At 37.0% G+C, this 5,039-nt stretch overlaps 1 protein-coding gene across 2 annotated transcripts in view; it reads left to right on the top strand.

Moving 5' to 3' along the window:
• The window catches only part of LOC136853002 (alkylglycerol monooxygenase-like), a 42,773-nt gene extending 42,065 nt beyond the window's left edge, over positions 1-708 (top strand). For both annotated transcript variants that reach the window (XM_067128139.1, XM_067128129.1), the window contains exon 8: positions 1-708. This exon is cut by the window's left edge and continues 367 nt beyond it. The gene's annotated coding sequence lies outside the window, so the exon portion shown is untranslated.
• Positions 709-5,039: the final 4,331 nt, after the last annotated feature.

Here is a 5,039-nt window from a genome sequence, read left to right as displayed (position 1 = left end):
GCAAAATGGCTATATTCATAAAAGGAAGTCAAAGAATAAGTCATACATTCTTTATTGTAAACTAATCAAACATCCTGCCCAAAATAAAGTGGCGGCATTTTTATGCATTTAAACCAACGATGTCTAAAAAAATCAAACCATATCAAAATTATAACCCAGTTGCGATCAAACAGTTTTTTACACATTTTATGAAAGATCCAAAGCATAACATCAACACTGACACCTGAACCAAAGGTTCCTGTAACCTTGCAGGTAATGCAGGTGGCATTTTTAAATTTCAAAGTTCACGGAGCATAAAGCGAACCGTCCTGCAATTTATTCCCCAAAAAATTAGCAGTTGTTCTCCAGACACTTGCCGCCTAGCGCTAACTTTTCAGTAGTCGTGGTTGCGGGAAGAAAAATGCGGAGGTAATCTATCATAGTAAATGACTGGCAATGACAACCCTTTGAGTATTAAAACAAAGTTGAGCCAAATTAAGCTGTAGATGAATTACAGGCGAGGAGTTATTCCTCTGTTGAATTTGGTTCCTTCATTATCTAATGGTGTGCTTTATAATGTTTGCCTACTGTTAACCTACATTAATTACTATTTTACCCTTACGCACATAGTCTTAGCTTTGAATACATCAGTTACATATATGTAATCAAAAATTTATTTTCTTCTTGGAAAATACCATGTCGTTGCTTTTATTCATGACGAACAGTGACTTACCTTCGACCAACACTACTGAAGCAATCTATATGGAAGATTCGTAAATGAGAGCCTGTGACTGAAACCACACAGAGTAAGATTATTCACAGGCGAATACGAGTCAGAGGAGGACCACAACACCGCCGAAATGCGGCGATTTGCCTCGCAGTCATTTGTTTGAAGTTTGGTAGTTTTTCATATCAGATGATGATTATTACGTCCCATTCGTTCACCACAGACATACCTCAACTACAGGTATGTCTGTGGTGAACGAATGGGACGTAATCATCATCATCTGATATGAAAAACTACTAGATTTCAAACAAATGACTGCAAGGCAAATCGCCGTATTTCGGCGGTGTTGTGGTCCCTCCTCTGACTCGTATTCGCCTGTGAATAATCTTACTTTGTGTGGTTTCAGTCACAAGCTCTCTTTTACGAATCTTCCATATAGATTGCTTCAGTAGTGTTGGTCGTGGTAAGTCAGTGTCCGTCATGAATAAAATTAGATCATAGTTCAGTTGTGTTATTTTTGTAGTGACTAAGACATTTGAACAGTGAAAAACAAATCCGGCATACACCCGACTAATATCGACCTCTTCAGGACTAACTTCAGATAGCCTGACAATAACCAATGACCATTTCACAGTCCCCAAGTCAAGGTTGAGTTTTAAATAGTTTGAACAAGCACAAAACGGCAGTGAAGGTTTCACAGCTAGCCAGACCATCCAAGGCGTACACTGAAATTGCCCTAACCAGGCTATCATGGATAGTTTAAGGATTATATTGCAGAATTTACTTGTGTGAATAAAGTCTACTTCAGTATGAGGCCCACTTTTGGTAGGCTGACAAAGATGTGCACAACCCATACCAGATAATTAAGAGTTGTTACTCATGGTACATTGCAGACTTACCAAGACCTTTTATTCGCTTGCAATTCGCTGATAAATGTGTGAGTATTTTTATGAAACTGGAAGTCTGAACCCAGTTTAATGAAATACAAAATAAGAGGAAATTGTCCATGAGACAACGAAATAAGCTGTAGCCAAGGCCTTTGGAATGCCTTGGGCTCCTGTACATACGCATTGTATTCAACAGATAATTAAAACGAAGTAAGCAGAAACAGGATTTTTTATAACAAGGAGAACAAAACAGGCATAGGAGACCCACTAAAACCTGCCACTCAAAAACAAAAGCAATTCATGCCTCAAAGCTTAATTTAGCAGATCCCGTTTTTGAGGAAGAGAAAAGACCAGATCCCAAGAGGTTTTTGAAGAAGAGAAGAAGACTAAGCAAAAAACTGTTGGTCATCAGAAAAGCATTCCATATGACTTCCAACTGGTGTCAAAATATATATAAAGCATTAACTCTCACTGCCACCAGAATTTGACTTTCCCCCTAAAAAATACTTTGACCCCACTCACAAATACAGTCCCAAATTTTTCGCCAAAGAAATTCTACGTATCTTCCCAAATACAGCCATTCCCAAGGCGATCGTCACAAACCTTAAAGTTTGTAATTGGTAGAAAGAGCATTTTGTAAGCTCTTGTTATCACCAGAGTTAAATGATGAGTTTTAGGAAACAGTGTTTGTGCCTGGACACATTTCGCTCAGGTTTTCCCTAATTCGGATATTTCCAAGCTTCAGCTCCACCCACCTCCTTCCCCCTTTCCTGGTTTTTTCGGGTATGGGCTAGAAATGGCATTAGGTTGTTTGTTCCATTGGCCTAGCTTGTTTTTTTTTTCTTTAATATACCGACGCTGCAGTACGTGATGAAATCTGATGTGGCATTATGAGATATGTAAATACAGTGAATAAAAATGGAATCAAATTTTTCTTTCTTTACCTCCTCTATAGAAAATTTATCGCTACGAGCGTTTTTTCTTTCTTTATATTTTTTTATATATATATATATATATATATATATATATATATATATATATATATATATATATATATATGTGTATGTGTGTGTATATATGTGTGTGTGTGTGTGTGTGTGTGTATGTATATCGACAAAGACCACACAAATCCCAAAATATATTGGTATGTGTTACTATTCAGAACAGGAGTAATATATATTATTAAACCTTCAGGAGACAGTGAATAGAGTAGCTAAAATTTAAACACCTTTATTATTTTAATCACTAGTGTCTCAGTAATGTCACTATTAAAAAATTAATGATGCCACCCAAATGCGCTGCCCATGGCACTAAACCCCATGCCCCCTCGTCTTGAATCTCTCACACCCTATCCAAAAACATCACTACCATAAATCTAACGAGATCCATAATATTGATACCACCCTACAAATATAAATTTAGACCACATAATTCCTAGAAACTAAATTTCTGGTAAACCAATCTCTCTATCGGTTAAACCTTGCAAGAAAGAATATGCCGTCTTGAAAGTAGTTTTTATGAGTTGTTAAAGCAGGATACAAGATCTCTTAAATTCAATAGTGGCCGTGAAAAATATATAAGTTACGAGATTTAATTTATGAGACTAGTGGCATAGACTTCAAGGAAAATTACTTCAGTTGCTCATTTGATGTGTGCCAGCAGAATATGATGAGACCAACCTCAAAGTAACCAGACGTCTTAAAATACCTGAAGAGTTCCCCGTCGATATTGGATCTTCACGCCGACGGGAGCTAAAAGTTAAGTATGCCTTACTTTAACCAGACCACTGAGCTGATTAACACCTCTCCTAGAGAGGGCTGGCCCGAAGGATTAGACTTATTTTACGTGGCTTTGAACCACTTGGTTACCTAGCAGCAGGACCTACAGCTTACTGTGGAATCCGAACGACATTATACCGAGAAATGAATTTCTATCACCAGAAATAAATTCCTCTAATTCTTCATTGGCCGGCCGGAGACTCGAACGCTGGCCAAGCAGAGTGCTACCCGAGAACTCTACCGACTCGTCCAACGAGGAACTAACCCGAGCTGATGGAATGCTGGGAATAACTGACGGCCGTAGCTGGTAAAAAGGGCGGGGAAACACGCCGCTCCGGAGCTCCGAAGTGTAGACTCGACATCTTGTTTCTCCATTTTAGCAAAAAATAAGATCCATAACAAGGTTCACTGTAAAAGTTTCTTAATATTCCCTAGAGTCAAACACAAGCCTTGGTAAGGAAAGTGGTGGGTTGATGGTTGGTTGTTAAATCTGTTTTTGAAACAACTGAATACCATAGAATTAAACAGGGTTAGATCTTTTGAATAATAAAAAAAAAATTATATATATATAATAAATATATATAAGATAAGCAATATATATATAGGCATTCATAAGAAACTGATAAGATAAGCAATGTAGCCAGGCATTCATTTGTATAAGCTATGAGTACTGCACAAAAATGTTGCTTAAATACGTCATCACAATTTTTAAAAAGTTACATAAATTCTGTATCTATATGAATTAATGTAACTTTTAGAAATTGTGATGATGAATTCAAGCAACGGTAGCGTAGTGAATCTTGAAGGCCTGGCCACCTGTGAATGCCAGGCTACATTACTCTTTTTTCGATTTGTGAGGATTAGCAAAACATTATCTGGTCAATACTTGGATGGTGACCATCAATTTATACCAAAAGCGTTGGCACAAAAGTTCACGTAACCATTGCTATAATGCAACGGGTCTTGATGGAATGTTTTTGTAAGGTTAAAGTAGCAACTAATCTTAAAGATGAAAGTTTATTTTCTTTCTCATTAGAAAAGTTGCACATGTGATTTCACATCTAGAGGTATAGATAGTATCTTACGCAAAATTCCATAATAAACTGAGAGAGAGAGAGAGAGAGAGAGAGAGAGAGAGAGAGAGAGAGAGAGAGAGAGAGAGAGAGAGGTGGGGGGGTTACCAGCACAGAAAAATCATGTTTTCATTGATGCCGAAAATATAATCTACGTTTGTATGGACTTGCAGTCATTATCTTTGGATACATATATATTATATATATATATATATATATATATATATATATATATATATATATATATATATATATATATATATATATATATATATATACTGTATATATATATGGATGTATGTAAATCTTCATCAAACGCCTTTTAAAGGGGACCGGGTTGGTTTCAGAAGTATCTGGTTGTGTGCAAGTATTTTAGGAATGAGGCTGCTAGCCTGAAGCCCTTACCCACCCCGGTTAATACAAACTGCAGATGACCCACAAAATCCCTAAAATCGAGGAAGCAAGATAATATGATACAGGTCCGGGTATTGATCATGTTGCTGTTCAAAACCGACCTCCGTTCGAAATGGAACAGGAGCTAGATATCATGGAACCGTAGGATTTAAGGATTGTAGAAGAGGGCTTACTTTTAAAG

Source organism: Macrobrachium rosenbergii, chromosome 3 (assembly GCF_040412425.1).
Source record: "Macrobrachium rosenbergii isolate ZJJX-2024 chromosome 3, ASM4041242v1, whole genome shotgun sequence".
In the NCBI taxonomy this organism is placed as follows: Eukaryota; Metazoa; Arthropoda; class Malacostraca; order Decapoda; family Palaemonidae; genus Macrobrachium; species Macrobrachium rosenbergii.
The sequence above is the reverse complement of the archived record's forward strand: the minus strand, read 5'-3'. Positions and strand labels throughout refer to the sequence as shown.